Raw genomic sequence first — 18,756 nt, forward strand, 5'->3', positions numbered from 1 at the left:
ATATGTTGGGGCGACTTCTTGAGCTTTTCTAGATAATTGAGGCTTCAGTTGCATCTGGACTTTGTGTGTCAGATACTTCTGGTGCTTTAGTCTTTTCGTCAGAGCCTGCAAGAGTGATCTCCAAATCTGCAAGTTTCTCAACTAGCTTTGACTTTTCAGGGTCAAGCTAATAATCAAATCTAACATGTATTGATTCTTCCATAATTTTGGTTTCTGTGTTGTATACTCTGTAGCCTTTAGAGCGTTATGAGTATCCTAACATAATGCCTTTTTATACTTTTGAATCAAACTTGTTCAAATGTTCTTTAGCATTGAGAATAAAACAAGAGCATCCAAAAGGATGGAAATAAGAAATGTTGGGTTTTCTTCCCTTACACAGTTCATAGGGATTTTTTTTCCAGAATAGGTCTTATAGAGATTCTATTCTGAATATAACACGTTGTATTTATTGCTTCAGCTCAAAATTGCTTATCCATATTTGTTTCATTGATCATGGTCCTGGCCATCTCTTGGAGTGTCCTATTCTTCCTCTCTACAACTCCATTTTGTTGTTGAGTTCTAGGGGAGGAAAAATCATGGGATATTCCATTAGAATCAAATAGTTCCTCAAAAAATTTATTCTCGAATTCGCCACCATGATCACTCCTGACTTTGATGATTTTAGAGTCAAACTCATTTTGCACTTTTGAACAAAAGCTAGTGAATACAGAGTGAGACTCACTCTTGTGCTTTAGGAATTTTACCCATGTCCAACGACTAAAATCATCAACAATAACTAGTCCATACTTCTTTCCATTAACTGACCCTGTCTTAATAGGCCCAAAAAGGTCAATGTGAAGAAGTTCTAGAGGCTTAGAGGTGGAAACAATATTTTTCTTTTTAAAAGATGTTTTCGAAAATTTTCCTTTCTGACATGCCTCACACAGAGCTTCTGAAGAATACTTCAATTTAGGTAAACCTCTGACTAACTCGAGTTTATTTAGCTGAGAGAGTTTTTGAAATTCTGGCATAGTCAGAATTCAGATGTTCTACTCTAAGTCATGACATCTGATCCAACATTGTAACTAATACAGCAAGACAGTTATACAAATTAAAACCTGTACTCAAGCAGGCTTTCACAGTAGTCACGACATCTGCTACTGTATTACCTTAGAATGGAAGAACACCTAGTTCTGTCCTTCTTGTACAAAGACACAGCAGAGATCAAACACCATACTTACTTCTGTTGTGTTTGGACAATTATCAGCATGATATATCAATATTGATTTGCACATCACCTGTTACTGTATTTCAATTTGCTGGCTTAGTACTCGTGTTTCCTAAACTAAAAGTCAAACAAGGTAACCTAATTTCCACACATTAGGGATCTGACAAATAGGCTATTTGTTAGGTTCATTAATTGTAGGTTAGTTGTTATTTTCCTGGATTTTAGCTCAGCTGTTGGATTCCTTAAATTAGCCTGAGAAAAATGCTGAAACAGAAAAACTAATTATCCTACAATTTAGCACCAACTATCAGGTATGAATGTCACAACATTTAGTTTGACATTCAGAACATATACCTCATGCTGATTCTGTTATGTTCCTGAAAACAGACTGTGCTAACTTTACTATACTGTGAAAGACTAATCAGTCTCTACTTCAGTATCAGTCTACACGTACAACTGTCAAGACTTCCAGTTTGACAGTTTCACTATGATCCTTTGGCCAGGTCTGTTATCCTCTTGAAGACCAAACTTAACTAAATACTGAACTGAGATCAACATGCCTATTATTCAGTATGTGTTGTTAATGATGAATGTCAAAACATTCTGATTGACATTCAAACAGAAGGCTATGTATCAGGTCTGTTATTAACTTGATAAGCAGACTGAATTACAACCTGAGTTATGGCAGACAGGATTATAACATGCAGAAGGAAAACAAACACATAAAATTATTTACCCAGTTCGGTCCAACATGACCTACATCTGGGGGCTACCAAGCCAGGAAGAAGATCCACTATCAACAGTATTAATTCAGAGTTAAACTCCCCCGTTTACAACTCTTCACTTAATCCCTACCCAATGCAATCTATACCTAGGAACTCCTAGATAGAAACCTCAAGTTTCCATTCCTATCACTACAAATACAATGTAATGTTAAAACAACTTGAACTTGCTTCACAGCTTCATTCAAGACCATAATCACTCTTGCCTACAGGCTTTGAGTTACAAATACTCTCAGCTTTGGCCACTGAGAAACACATGGTAACCTTCCCACAAGTTGGGAGGTTTACCTCACACACACCCCTAATTTTTCATTCTAAGAGGCTTACAAAAACTAGGTTACAATATGCTATTTATAACCTAATCACCCAACTGGATTTGGGCCTTCAGAAATCGCAGCAAACTTCTCCTTTGCTGTTACAAAGTCAGCAGAAACTTTCTGCTACAATCAAGGTCTTCAATCCTAAAATCTCTCCATATATATCTCCTTATTTTGAGCCTATATATATTCTGATTGAGTATTTAAGACCTCCACATGGGAGTTAGGATATTCACCAAATATCCTCACTAATCCCAGAATATATACTGAATTAATTAATTCAGTTTTCTACACATGTGCGATGTCACAAACATGATGTCGTGACGTCGTACATGACATGTTGGTCCAGATGTTGAACTTCTTCAACCCAACATATTAAAGCAACAAAGATGATTACATTATTTGTTTTACAAAATTAATGCCAATCCTAAGGTATTAACAGTTTTCTCATGCTAATATGGCCCAAGTGTCTATGCCATACCCATTGCTCTTCATGAATAAACAACAAACATTTTACATTTTGATCTTTCAGATCTGAGAGATTTATTTTGTAAATATTGTTTTTCCTCTTGCCAGTTAATAGAATTGTTCCATTGTTCTGATTAATTACTTTACATGTTTTTTTATTGAAGATTACATCATAATCGTTATCACTTAATTGACTTATTGATAACAGATTATGCATTAATCGTTCTACATAGAGAACATCAGATATAGAGGAAAGAGTTCCATTACCAATAGTTCCGGAGCCTCTGATTCTTCCTTTCTGATTTCCTCCGAAACCTACAAAGCCAGCGTCTTTAAGTTCCAGGTTTTGGAACATATACTTTCTTCCCGTCATGTGTCGCTAGCATCCAGAGTCCAGGTACCATGATTGGTGTCTTAACTCTACTACATAAGATATCTGCAACATAAACAATCTTATCCTTTGGTATCCAGAATCTTTTGGGTACTTTGTGATTAGTTTTCTTAGAGTTTCTTAGAACTTTGGGTTTTCTAGCATTATCAAAATGTTGTGCTTGTGCATGTGTGTAGTGATAAGAAAAAGGAGATTTGGGTTTGTCATCTGTAGAATACTTATCTTCATTGAGGACATACCCTATTCCTATTTTATTATTCTGACTGACTCCATAAATCATGGATGTCATTCTGCTTCTTTCTATCCCATTTTTCAGAAACTTTTGAAACGATTTTTCATATTCATATATTATTGTGTTAGAAGTTTGTGGAGCTTGAGATAGCGCTTCTTCAAGTTTTAAACATTGTTTATTTGTGGAGTCTCTTTCTTTTATCAAGGTTTGATTTTCATCTTTTAGTTCTGAAACAATCATCTCAAGCTTATCACATTCTTCGATGGTTCCTTCAAGAACCCCTTTTGTAACTTCAAATTTTTGTCTAAGTTTCTGATATGAGCTTACAGTTTCAGAAAGGCATGATTCAAGGTCAGAGCGAGAAAGATCAGAAAATACCTCTTCAGGATCAGATTCTCCATCTGATGTGTTTCTAGAGGTGGTAGCCATAAATGCAACATTTTCCTGTTCTTTAGAGTCTGATTCAGAGGAATCAGATCCACTGTCGTCCCAGGTGGCCATCAGTCCCTTTTAGGTTTTGAATGAGCTTTTCTTGAAACTTTCTCTTTTGGAGCTTTCTTTCTTCAGCTTTGGACATTCGTTTCTGTAATGGCATGTTTCCTTACATTCATATCATGTTATTTCTTTGTTTGACTTACCTCTGGAAGTTGATTCTGAGCGATCTCCCTTGGGTCTTGGTCTTCTGAATTTATTATTCCTTTTTCTGTAGAGTTTTTTTACTCTTCTGGTCAAAAGGGATAACTCTTCTTCATCGTCAGAGTCTTCCTTTTCAGAGTCGTCATTATCTTCCTCTTCAGCTTGGAAGACTTTGTTCCTTTCTGGTTTGCGTCTTTCAGATCTGGACTTTAGTGCTACAGACTTGATCTTCTTTTAAGGCTCGTCTTCCTCAAGTTCTATCTCGTGACTTCTGAGTGAACTGACGAGTTCCTCAAGACTAAAATATTGTTCAGATCTTTTTATAATTTTAATGTTGTGACCATTGGTCTCCACTTCTTTGGCAAACTTCTGACTATCTTTTTGACATGATATGCAATTGTGTAGCCCTTGCCCAGAACTTTGAGTCCTGCAATTAAAGTTTGAAATCTAAAAAACATTACCTCTATAGCTTCATCAACCTCCATCTTGAAGGCTTCGTACTTCTGAATTAGAGCCAGAGCCTTTGTCTCTTTGACTTGAGAATTTCCTTCGTGAGTCATCCTCAGGTAGTCAAGTATTTCTTTAGTTGTTTCCCCGTTGGTGATCATTTCATATTCATTGTAGGAAATGGCATTCAACAGTATCGTTCTGGCTTTGTGATGGTTTTTGAAGTCGTGCTTCTGATCATCTGTCATTTTACTTCTGGCAATAGCAACGCTAGCGTCAGACACTGGAGGTGTGTAGACGATTATGACGATGTCCCATAGATCAGTATCATATCCCAGAAAGAAACTTTCAATTCTATCTTTCCAGTAATCAAAAGTTTCTCCATCAAAGATTGGAGGTTTAACATTGTAACTATCTCTTTCATTGGTGTTGGCCATAGTGTTTTTCTCACGCTGGATCTCTCTACACTGTTAAGTGTTTGATTAGAAAATCAATAACAGAGCTGTAGCTCGAATACCAATTGAAGGTAGAGAAAAACAAGAAAGGGGGATTGAATTGTTTTAGGAAAAATAAAACTTTTATGAATTTGGACACACACAGAATAAAAAGGAATTCAACACAAAATTTTATACTGGTTCGGTTGAAATTCAAAGCTACCCCAGTCCACCCGGCCAAGGTGATTTCACCTTTAAAAAGGACTTAATCCACTAATCTTGAAAGATTACACAACAACCGTCTAAGAGAAATAATCCCTTAGCCCTCTCAAGTATTCAGACTTCACAGAGTCACTTGAGGAAATATCTTAGCAATGATATGATTACAATAATGAATAGTGCTTCTAACAATAAACAGATATTACAAAGGATAATAACAAGAAATGTTCTCACGTTAGAGCAATAGCTCGTGAGAGAATGAAAATCAAGAGTGATGGAAGTATTGTATTCTCGTGTGTTTCAGGTGTTTCTTTGTGAAGCTTTCCATCCTTTTTATAGGAGAGTGAGAAGACCGTTGGGTGATGTTAATGCCAGAATCTTGGGCATTGAAGACTGATTAACGCCATTAATTTCCTTATTCTTTCAAAACCAGTATGGAGCACAATAACTTCCTTCTAAAAAATAGTTTCTTTCCATAAGCAAGTTTCTTCAACGTTAAGCTTTCTTGAATCAGCGGATCTTAGTCAGAGTCTTCATTTAGCAATTTGCATCTTCAGAGGATACTTGTATTTGACTGTCTTCAGAGTTTCTCTTTATTCGACTTCTTCAGAGCGTATGTCTTCAGAGTCTAGAGTCCTTCTTCTCTTTCAGAGTGTCTGACTTCTTTAGTTTTGATAGCGCCTGCATTGGATCAGAGTCAGAGGTTCTGGTTACGTATCTTCTAAGTAGCATCTTAGCGCTTGTCTTGATAACACGAAAATGTATCATATATTTGCCTTGATTTACATTCAAAAATAGTACCGTTTTCATTTATATTCTGATTATTCTGTAAGTGTTCGAGTTTTTTTTGCAGGTATTTCCATTCCCATGCTTAAATGAGCAAAGTATAGAAAAGGAAGGAAAAGAAGAAGAAACAGAAGAGAAACAATAGAAAAACCAGAATATATGAATTTTGTGCATGTGACGCTCGTAACACACCCCATCACGATCGTCACACCTTGATTGTGACGAACACCACAAATCCATCACGACCGTCACGTATGCAAAGTCAGTATAATGGGTTTTAAATAGAAGTGATCCACGTCGCCCCAGTTTTCGCTCATGCAACCACCTTCCCGTGATGCCCTCCCTCAACTAAGTCCTCTTTATTTTTCTCAAGCACGAAGACCAAGTGGTACTATAAAAGAATGGAAGTTAGAAATTTCCTGGGGGACTCTCTCACCCTATCTCTCTGCCTTTTTCCGCTCCTGCAATTTTGTTTTCACGTATTTTTCTTCAGCAAGCATTATTTTCTTTTACTGCAATTTATTTACCTTTCCGTTCCGAGCTTTGATTTTTCCCTTTTCTTTCCGTTTTTCACTTAGCCAAAAGTAGTAGTTTCCTACATTGGGAAACTACTGCAACTTAGTTAGTTTAGTTTAAGCATTTATTTCGAAGAAGCAGAATCCTACCGACCTGTGGAGGACTGCTCAAGTACTTCAAGATTCGGCATATTCAATTAATCAAAGTTCCAAGTTTTTATTCAATTATTATTATTGATTTATTATTAAGTAATCATGTATGCTTTATTGTTAAATTTTTTTTGTTCGTCTGTATTTGCATTATTTAACATGTCCGGCTAAACTACCAGTATCGGTATGCAAACAGTTTAATTAGACGGGATTTAATAATAATCGATGTAAACTTTGTTTCTCAAATAATCTTTCTGGCTTTGGTTTTTAATTTGAATTTAATTAACTTTGTCATGAGAGTGAGAAGCTATTTAATATGGTTTTTCCACGAGAGTGGGAAATTAACTAAGGTTAGAATTGACAATCGCGAGAGCGTGAGGGTCGAACTGGATTGTAAAAACTAGGCATTGATTTTAAAAACAGTGAGAGCACCTTAAAGCAATTAGAACTTATTTATTTTCAAAAAGTATTTTTAACTTCAAATGGGATAGAGAGAGCGTACATTCTGACTTAAAAGTATAGTCCGAGTCAACAATCACGAGAGTGTGAGATTAAGCCTTTTAAATGAGTATTTTCTACTGAAAGGTATTTGGTAATTAAAATATACACCGGTGACTTATCGAGTCCCTGACAATTAATGCGTTGCATACTGATATCCATTCATTAATATTTTCTTAAAAACTTAATTTTCTTTAGATTTAATTTTTGTTGAACCGAACCTCTAAAAATCATCGCCTTAGCTAAACATAGTAACATCGATAGCATTAGTTTGACCATTGGTCCCTATGGGTTCAATATCTTTTAAAACTAAACGACTAGACTGTGCACTTGTAGTCAAGTATCTGATAGACTATATTTTATATACAGTCACGAATCGTATCAAGTTTTTGGCATCGTTGCCGAGGACTGATTTAGTCAAATCGTGCAATTCTTTCGTTGCACAGTATAGACTGAGGTAAAAATTAATTTCCTTTCCCTTATTTCTCGATTTTATGCCAAGTACTCGCTCACAAGCCGAAAACTTAGTACCACCAATCGCAGAATTAGAGCGTTTCTTATATTTAAGACGCTGAATACTAGAGTACCAACGAAGGTACAATATTCCCGATATCTTCTTTCCTACTACTGAACCAGTTGAAAAACCAACCGTGGCTGCAGTAGGACCCCAGAGTCGTCCTCTTAAGTTCTACGCTACCCCGTCCCAACAAGAACCTCACAACAACATTGCTGCCCCTGCTATCGATCGAAACGATTTTGAGTTGAAACCCTCATTGTTATCAGTTGTCCAACAACATCAATTTGCTGGAAATCATACGGACGACCCTAATGAACATTTGACCAAGTTTGTGCAGTACACAGACACTGTGAAGGCGAATGGTGTATCTCAAGATGCGATAAGACTATGCCTTTTTCCTTTCTCTCTAAGAGATAGAGCTTGGGCTTGGTTGCAATCCTTATCATCCAACTCAGTCACTACATGGGAAGAACTGAAGAACGTTTTCTTAGCCCGATATTTTCCGCCGAGCAAAACTGCTATGCTGAGAGCTCAAATCAACAAATTTCGATAAAAAGATGTAGAATCTCTCTACGATGCATGAGAGAGATACAAAGACATGATGAGGATGTGTCCACATCACGATCTCAAAGACTGGGTGATCATTCACACATTTTACAATAGGCTACTGTATAACACAAGGCTGACAGTAGACGCTGCCGCGGGCGGTGCACTTATGGACAAGCCATACAACGAAGCCTATCAACTCATTAAAAACATGGCCCAAAACCATTGCCAATGGGGAGGTGAAAGAACTCCAGTAGAAAAGTCCCAAACAAAAGGTGGAATGTACGAAATCAGTAGCCTTGACCATGTCCATGCAAAGGTAGATGCCCTTGTTCAAAAGTTAGACAACTTGACCATACCACCCGCAGCCACCGTGGCTGCCGTAACTCCAAACTGCGAGTTATATGGAATTCCTGGACATACTGCACCAGAATGTCAGATATTAGCAGGAGTCTCTACTGATCAAATAAATTATGCACAAGGAAACCCTTATTCGAATACCTACAACCCAGGTTGGAAAAACCAACCTAACTTTTCGTACAAGAACAACAACGCCTTGTATGCACCTAGCCAAGCCTCTGCTGCTCCACTTGGATATCAAAATCCAGCTACTAATGCTCCTAACTTTCCTAGGAAGTTCAACCTTGAATTAATGATGGAAAGTTTCATAGCTACCCAAGCTCAAACAAACAAAGACTTCTTGAACCAAAACATACACACTAGTGAGCAACTTAAACAATTAGCAAGCAAAGTAGACGCTTTAGCCACCCACAACAAAATGCTTGAAACACAAATTTCACAAGTGGCCCAACAACAAACATCTACTGCTGCTCCTACTGGTACATTTCCTGGACAACCACAACCTAATCCAAAAGGACATGCAAATGCCGTTATATTGAGAAGTGGAAAAGAACTAGACGGACCCGTAGATCCAAGACTTCAAAATCCTGCCATGTACCAAAAACCTGACAAAACAATAACTGAGAATGTAAGTGAACTGAAGGAGAAAGAAGATAATACCCAAGAGGCCGAAGAGAAAGAAAAACCTTATGTGCCTGCACCACCTTATAAACCACCCATTCTGTATCCTCAAAGACTCGCAAATTCTAAAACTGCAGAGCAATTTAAGAAATTTGTTGAACTTCTGAAGCAACTGAATATCACAATACCCTTTACAGAAGCTATCACACAAGTGCCCTCATATGCCAAGTTTCTTAAAGAGATCCCATCCAATAAGAAAAAGATCGAGGATAACAAAACAATTACACTTACTGCTGAGTGTAGCGCAATAATCTAAAACAACATGCCTTCAAACTAAAAGACCCAGGTAGTTTCTCCATACCCTGTGTCATTGGAAAGTTCGTCATAAACAAAGCTCTATGCGACTTAGGAGCCATCATTAGTGTACTGCCCTTATCCATATGTAAAAGGCTCAACATGGGAGAACTTAGACCAACCAAGATGTCTGTTCAACTAGCTGACCGCTCAATCAAATATCCTGTTGGTATACTAGAGAATGTTCCAGTACGTGTGGGACAATTCTACATTCCTATCGACTTCATAATCATGGACATCAAAGAAGATGCCACTACACCTATTATATTAGGAAGGCCATTCTTAGCTACCGCCGGAGACATAATAGACGTGAAAAGAGGCAAGCTAACATTCGAAGTTGGAGAAGAAAAAGTTGAATTCATCTTGACACAATTCTTACAAGCGCCAACTATAGACGATACTTGTTATCTACTTGATGTCATAGACGCGTGCGTAAGAGAGATAGAGATGCAAGAAACCACATATTCTGATATAATGAAAATCGAAATCCCTCCAATCTTTGAAGATGATAATTGGCATGAACCATACCAAAATGACAGTCTAAGCGAATGCTTAGCACTTACACCCAATCACATGACATGCCCGAAGAAACCAGACTTAGAACTAAAAACACTACCCAAGAACCTAAGATACAAATTCCTAGACACTAAACTCAAAAGACCAGTAATAGTCAATGCAGACTTAGGACAGGTTGAAACTGAAAAGTTACTAGATGTCTTAAGAAAATATCCAACTGCGTTAGGCTACAACATCGCTGATCTAAAAGGAATAAGTCCTTCTATCTGTATGCATCGCATTATGCTAGAGGAAGATTGTAAAACCTCTAGAGAACACTAGAGAAGTATCAACCTAATTTTAAGTACTGTAGTCAAGGATGAAGTAAAGAAGTTATTCGATGCATGAATCATATATCCGATCTCCGATAGTCAATGGGTTAGCCCCGTTCATGTAGTACCCAAGAAAGGGGGTGTTACAGTTGTTAAGAACGAGAAGGGCGAATCTATAGCACAAAGAGTTGTGACCGGAAGTAGAATGTGCATTGACTATAGGAAACTGAACAAAGCCACTCGAAAGGACCATTTTCCTCTGCCTTTCATTGATCAAATGCTTGAACGATTGGCTAAGCATTCCCACTTCTGCTATCTGGACGGTTATTCAGGATTCTTTCAAATTCCTATCCATCCTGACGACTAAGAGAAAATAACCTTCACATGCCCTTATGGTACATTTGCTTACCGACGAATGCCATTTGGACTATGCAACGCTCCCGCAACATTCCAAAGATGCATGATGTCAATTTTTGTTGACTTTATAAACAACATTATGGAAGTCTTTATGGACTATTTTTCTGTTTGTGGGAAGAGATTTGAAGGATGTTGTCGCAACCTGAAAAATACAGTGCGCGAAAAAAAACAACCGGCGAAAGAAAATGACAGAAGAGTCGCCACCGTGCGTTATTCATCCCAAAGGAGGGAAAGGAAACGCTCGAAGTAAACCTGAAAAAGGAAAGGACAAGACGGGGTCTCGCAACCAAATCTTGGGTTCGGGAGTCGGTTATGCGAAGGGAAGGTATTAGCACCCCTACGCATCCGTAGTACTCTACGGGATCCACTTTTGTGGTTTTCGTCTAAAGGGTGTGGGTTTACCTAATGTGTTTATTTACTAAAAAGGTTAAGAGAAATGACTCGCGCGGATGTCGCATCCACTGCATACGTATCTCATCTGAATATGAGAATCAGAGTCTTCGTAGCTCGGCTGACCTATGGGTTGGGGGATGTGTGCTCGCTAAGACATCGCGTCTTATGCCTACGTATCTCATCTGGAATGAGAATCAGAGCAAGCCGTAGTTCGGCTAACTACGGGGTTATGGATTGGGTTTTGGACGAACGACGTTACTACGCAATCTACCGGATGCTCGACCTTTGGAGACTTACTCACCTGTAGTAGAAGGAGTAAACGTGTGTTATGGAGAAGAAAAATCAATGAAGGGTTTGTTTGCATTGTAGGAACGCGCATGCAAAAGGGTAATGAGGATAAGACCTCATAGCTCTTAACCCTGGACAAAGGAACCTGCATAAAGTAAACACAAAAACATTGCCTCCTATCGAGGTCTTCCAGCTAGGAAAGCAGTAAAATGCGGGAAAAATGTAAAAGTACCACACGGATAAAGATCCGAAGTAACAACAATTAAAGGAACGATAAACCCTGAGATCCTTCCAAGCTAACATCATCAAAGAAAGTGGGTCAGTACAGGTAATCGGAATGAACCTCCAGGGGGTATCCCACAAATAAAGTGGGAAACCACGCAAGTTATCCTTGCAAACGTCATGTGAGCCCTCACAAAAAAAAATAGGGTAATCAAAGGTTGCCCCCAAATCAAAATGTAACCACATGAATCATGCCATTAAAATTCACAAAAAAGACATGCATCAAAAGGGTATCAAATTCACCCATAATACCTCATACATTTAGAGCATTCAAATTAAAGGCATAAAGATGATGGATATAGGGCAAACCTGATTTGGAGAGCTTGATTGAAATTGAGTTGCACCCGTGAGGTTTACAAAACAATCTTTAGGGTTTATGTGAGGCAGAAGTGATTCTGTGCAGTTGAGTTCCCTTCAGGGTTTGGAGGCTGCTCTGAACTCTGTTAGTTCTTCTCTCACTATCTTTTTCCTCAGGGTTTTGTTACAAGGAAACCTCAGAGTATTTTGCTTCTCTCCTTTTTTTCTCAAGTGAAGCCTTGGTATTTATAGACTGAATTCCATGGCTTTATGGGCTCAAATGAGAGAGACCCAAGTCCAAAATTTTTTTGTTATATTTTATTTATTTATTTATTTTTAACTCTTTTTTTTTCGTTTTTTTTTTCATTTTTTTTTATTTATTTTTTTTCAGGAAAAATGAAGGGTAAATTTTGGGGTATTACAGATGTCTATCAAACCTTGAAATGGTACTTGAAAGATGCGTAAAGGTGAATCTCGTATTGAATTGGGAGAAATGCCATTTCATGGTCCAATAAGGAATCATGCTAGGACACGTAGTACCTGATAAAGGAATTGAAGTAGACAAAGCTAAGATCGAAATTATAGAAAATCTTCAACCTCTGAAATCCATACGAGAAATACGAAGCTTCTTAGGACACGCCGGTTTCTACCGACGCTTTATCAAAGATTTCTCGAAAATTACCAAACCACTAACCGGTTTATTAATGAAAGACACTGACTTTATCTTTGATGAGAAATGTTTAACAATGTTTGAACAATTAAAAACATCTTTAATCACCACACCTATCACACAACCACCTGACTGGAGATTACCATTCAAAATCATGTGTGATGTGATTGACTATGCCGTAGGCACAGTGCTAGGACAAAGGAAGGATAAAAAACTTCATGTGATCTACTACACAAGTAAAACCTTAGATCCTGCCCAAATGAACTACGCCACCATTGAAAAGGAACTTCTAGCTATTGTGTTCGCTTTATACAAATTCCGTTCTTACTTAGTAGGAGCGAAAATCATCATCTATACTGATCACGCTGCTATTAGATACTTGCTAAGTAAGAAGGATACCAAACCAAGACTCTTAAGATGGATCCTACTCTTACAAGAATTTGACTTAGAAATAAAAGATAAGAAAGGTACTGAGAACATAGTAGCATACCACTTATCACGAATCGAAGGGAACAAACCTGAACAAGTTCCAATCAGTGATGATTTCCCTTACGAACGCCTTATAGCCCAAATGGAAAGCAACATGTCTGAGCTAACCTAAAATGATACCGAAATAGAAGAATCCGTGGTATGCTGACTTTGTCAACTACCTAGCTGCTGGAGCACTTCCATCGGACCTATCATACCAACAAAAGAAGAAATTCTTTCATGATCTAAAACAATACTACTGGGATGAACCTCTTCTTTTCAAGAGAGGTGCCGACGGTATTTTTCGTTGATGTGTTCCTGAGGATGAAATAAATGATATAATCTCTCATTGCCATTCCGCTCCCTATGGTGGGCACGCAAGCACTTCAAAAACGTGTGCTAAGATCTTACAATCTGGCCTCTTTTGGCATACTCTATGGAAAGATGTCCATAAGGCGGTTATAAATTGCGACCGGTGCCAACACACTGGTAACATTTCAAGACGTGACGAAATGCCACAAACAGGCATCTTAGAAGTGGAAGTCTTTGATGTGTAGGGGATTGACTATTCTCGTCTTCTTTTGGTAATAAGTACATACTCGTAGTTGTCGATTATGTTTCAAAATGGATCGAGGTTGTATCTTCTCCGGCAAATGACACACGAGTAGTGATTAAGCTGTTCAAGAACGTAATCTTTCCTAGATTCAGTGTGCCAAAACTAGTAGTTAGTGACGGTGGCTCCCATTTCATATCAAATATCTTTGGAAAACTTCTTCTGAAGTATGGAGTCTGACACCGTGTAGCAACACCTTATCACCCACAAACCAGTGGGCAAGTCAAAGTTTCGAATACAGAGATCAAACAGATTCTAAAAAAGACTGTCGGAATATCTAGAAAATACTGGCCATCTAAACTAAATGAAGCTATATGGGCATATAGGACAGCCTACAAGACCCCTATAAGGACCACACCCTTTAAATTAGTCTATGGTAAATCATGTCATCTCCTTGTAGAGTTAGAACACAAAGCTTATTGGGCAATTAAGACCCTAAATCTAAATTATACTTCCGCAGGCGAGAAGCGAATTTTAGACATTCACGAATTGGAAGAACTTAGACTAAACGCCTATGAAAATGCCAAGATATACAAAGAACGAACTAAAAAATGGCACGATAAACGTATATCTAGGAAAGAGTTTAATGTCGGCGATGTAGTGTTACTATTTAATTCAAGACTGAAACTTTTTTTGGGAAAACTTAAATCTAGGTGGTCAGGTCCTTTCGAAATTACTAAAGTTTTTAAAAGCGGTGCGATAGAAATCAAGGGTAGAAATAGTGAACCGTTCATTGTAAACGGGAAGCGATTAAAGCATTATCATAATATTGACAATAGAAACTATTCAAATAGTCCTAGACTTATAGAGCTGCCCGCTCAACCCCAAAATTGATATATCACGACGTTACTATCGAACTTACGACATTAAACAAAGTGCTCGGTGAGAGACAACCCGCCTCTTTTTAATTTGTTATTGATTTTGTTATTTTTATGTTTTGCATTTTAAGTGTTTTCCTTCTTTGATTATTACTTTTATTTTGCTCCCTTTCCTTGATTCTATGCAGTAACGTACTTGTTGTTTTTCGTTACTAACTTAATACTATTAGCTACTGATTAACAGGCAAACTTAAAACTAGTTAGTAACTAATTTTCATCATGCAACAAGTAGATACAGTTTTCAGAGACAGAGTTCAGAGAAGACGTTATGATTATTTAGCTCAGAAGGCTATTGCTTTATCCATATATTATAATGGACCTACCATGGATAGGCTAGGTATCCATGATAGTATCTTGTTTATGTTTAACTAGCTAGGTTGGGAGAATGCTGTAATTAAGAGAAGGTTTGTTGCATACCGTGAGCTTACCCTAGAATTCCTTAGCTCCCTACTTTACATACTCGAGCATGGTTACAGACTCAATAAAGGGTTGATTTCCTTTAGGCTGTTTGGTATTGATTTAACTTATAACCGTAGAGACCTTGCTGACCTTCTAGGATTTCCTAGTGGCCCATTTGTATTCACTACCCGCCAGGAGGAATTAATCAATGACATTGACTTGGATTACTTTTGGGGTAGTTTAACTAGAGATCACCACCCTGACCCACACCAGATGCACTCTCAAACAATACACAACCCTGCTATCCTCTACTTCCACAAAATACTAGCCCACACCTTATTTGGAAAAGAAGAGAACAACACCTTAGTGTCAAGGGATGAACTTTTCACCTTACTCTATGTCGACCAAGGTCGGCATGTCAATGCTGTAACATTCATGATGGAAAAATTTGTTAACCTTGCACATAACAATCATGCCCCAATCCTAATAGGCGACCTAGTGACCATGATAGCTGATGCTATTGGACTTAGATATCCACTTAACAAGCGTACACCTTTTGGACCCATCCAACCCATGGATATTGAGTTTTTCTTCGACCGAAGAATTTTAGGAAACCTTGGACCAGACATTTTTGACTACCTAATTAATAATGAAGTTGTCCAGCTATCTACCTTACCAAACCATGAGAGAACGAGTGTTTATAACCGTAATAACTGGCTATATGATTTAGATGAACATCACATTGCTCCACCATCACCTCCTGAGACACTACCTATTTATGAGTATTTTGCTGACCCTATCTCTGTTGATGAATCTGACCCTGAAACCCCTCCAAACTACTATAATCTGAATGAACCAAAAATTCCATCTTATGCCGAAAATCTGACCATAATTCTTACCCGTTTGGATGGTTTCCGCACTGAAATTACTAATGTGAAAGATGAACTAAAAAGCATGCACCTTGATGTCTTAGGCTTAATGGATGTCACCGTCGAACAGTTTGATCACTTGAACCAGGTTGTAGCTTCTTTGGGACAACACCGTGGCTAATTACATTGATCGCTGAATTTTCCCACTCACATTAAAGCAATGAGGACACTGCTATGTTTTAGTGTGGGGACGGAGCACTTTACTGCTATTATTCTTTTAATGCTTACTGTTACTTTTAACTTTAGTCTTTACATTTAATCTAAATAACAATTGTTATTTCTTGCTTCTGTGATCAATTTAATTTACCTCAGTCAGTTCAAATTTTGTTACTTTTACTGTTGTTACTGTCTTGTTATTTTTCCATACTGCTGCTATTTTATTTATATTGCTGCTATTGTTTTATTAATCTGTTTCTATACTGTTACTGTCTTTACTTTCTTCTAATTATCATAATGTCTATTTTTGCTATAGTACTGACAGTATGATGTACTCATAAACATGCAAACAGTCAGAAATTAATCATTAAGCATGCGGTCAATTTTTAAATTTTCCGTAGGCAAAAATATGACTGTTGCATGTGACGCTCGTCACATGACCGTGACGGTCGTCACGCCTCCAGAATGCGCATTTTGTTTTAAGTAAAACAGAGGCGCACTACCCTCTTCTTCTTCCTCATCTACTCTTTCTGTTTCCCTAACCGTTCACCCACACCATAACTGTCCCACTCACACCCATTTATTTCTCCATTAACCCCCAATTATTCACTCTATTACCCCTTCCATCACTTCCTATTTAAAGAGAAACAAGTGAGTTTCCTATAACTAACGAAACCGACTTCTTCTACACCAAACCTTAATTTGCATACTCCATGGCCCGTCAAGAGAGACCTGCTCCCGACCTTTCAACTATCATATTCAGAGAGGGAGAGGCCGGTGATCAACAAAGAGATAACTACCTCGGGTTCTATCAACGCTCAGTTCAACCCACGAGGTATGTTGATAATGATTGTCTGAAGGAGTTGGGGCTTTCAGATGGCGTGGAACTCCTGAGCCCATTGAAGAAGATCCTAATAATAATGGAACTGATGAAATCGAAGAAGAGCTGGACCGACAGGTGCCAAAGCCACCTCCTGAGCATACTGTAGAGACATCTTCCCGAAACCAATGAAGAAATGAGCGCAAACCCGCCACCATGGAAGACATATATGCTAAGATGTTGCTACACAACCAAAGGATGGAAGAGTGCCAAATCGAAATGATGCAAGTGATCCAGCAAATACAAAGAGACCAACATGACTATGCAAACTGGCATGACCAAGGGATGGCGGAACTATCCGAAGATATGCGTGCCTTGACACATCGTGTTGATTCCATCCAGGAATACACTCAGCATGTGGGTTTGGATCCTAACCAGCATGGTAGAAGTGAACGTGCACGAGAAAGAGTTAGAGCACGTAGAGCCCAACGTCGTGGCGAAGAGTAGTGATCTCCATGTTTCTCCCTTTTTCTCACTTTATTTTGTCGCATTGAGGATAATTCTTTGTTTAAGTATGGGAGGGAATCCTTACCGTTTCCTTTATTTGTTTCTATCTAATCATGACTGTCACGTATGCAAAGTCAGCGTAATGGATTTCAAATAGAAGCAATCCACGTCGCCCTAGTTTTCGCTCATACAACCACCTTCCCATGAATCCCTCCCTCAACTAAGTCCTCCTTATTTTTCTTAAGCATGAAGACCAAGGGGTACTATAAAAGAATAGAAGTTAGAAATTTCCTCGGGGACTCTCTTACCCTATCTCTCTACCTTTTTACGCTCCCACAATTTTGTTTTCACGTATTTTTCTTCAACAAGCATTATTTTATTTTACTGCAATTTGTTTACCTTTCCGTTCCGAGCTTTGATTTTTCCCTTTCCTTTCCGTTTTTCACTTAGTCAAAAGTAGTAGTTTCCTATATTGGGGAACTACTGCAACTTAGTTAGTTTAGTTTAAGAATTTATTTCGAAGAAGCAGAATCCTACCGACTTGTGGAGGATTGCTCAAGTACTTCAAGATTCGGCATATTCAATTAATCAAAGTTCCAGGTTTTTATTAAATTATTATTATTGCTTTATTATTAAATAATCATGTTTGCTTTATTGTTAAATTGTTTCTGTTCGTCTGTATTTGCATTATTTAACATGTCCGGTTAAACTACCGGTATCGGCATGCAAACAATTTAATTAGACGGGATTTAATAATAATCGGTGTAAACTTTGTTTCTCAAATAATCTTTCTGGCTGTGGTTTTTAATTTGAATTTAATTAACTTTGTCATGAGAGTGAGAAGCTATTTAATACGGTTTTGCCATGAGAGTGGGAAATTAACTAAGGTTAAAACCGACAATCGCGAGAGCGTGAGGGTCGATCTGGATAGTAAAAACTAGGCATTGATTTTAAAAACAGCGAGAGCACTTTAAAAGCAATTAGAACTTATTTATTTACAAAAAGTATTTTAAACTTCAAATGGGATAGCGAGAGCGTACATTCTGACTTAAAAGTATAGTCCGAGTCAACAATCATGAGAGTGTGAGATAAAGCCTTTTAAATGAGTATTTTCTACTGAAAGGTATTTGGTAATTAAAATATACACCGATGACTTATCGAGTCCCTGACAATTAATGCGTTGCATACTGATATCCATTCATTAATAATTTCTTAAAAACTTCATTTTCTTTAGATTTAATTTTTGTTGAACCGGACCTCTAAAAATCATCGCCTTAGCTAAACATAGTAACATCGATAACATTAGTTTGACCATCGGTCCCTGTGGGTTTG

The 18,756-nt window shown here is 37.9% G+C and overlaps 1 non-coding gene across 1 annotated transcript; it reads right to left on the reverse strand.

The window, feature by feature from the left end:
* Window positions 1-8,119: 8,119 nt before the first annotated feature.
* On the reverse strand, window positions 8,120-8,226 carry LOC127109482 (small nucleolar RNA R71). Its single transcript, XR_007796761.1, has one exon. It is a non-coding gene; the product is annotated as a small nucleolar RNA R71 (small nucleolar RNA).
* Between the last annotated feature and the right edge of the window lie 10,530 nt (window positions 8,227-18,756).

Source organism: Lathyrus oleraceus, chromosome 7 (assembly GCF_024323335.1).
Source record: "Lathyrus oleraceus cultivar Zhongwan6 chromosome 7, CAAS_Psat_ZW6_1.0, whole genome shotgun sequence".
Classification (NCBI taxonomy): domain Eukaryota; kingdom Viridiplantae; phylum Streptophyta; class Magnoliopsida; order Fabales; family Fabaceae; genus Lathyrus; species Lathyrus oleraceus.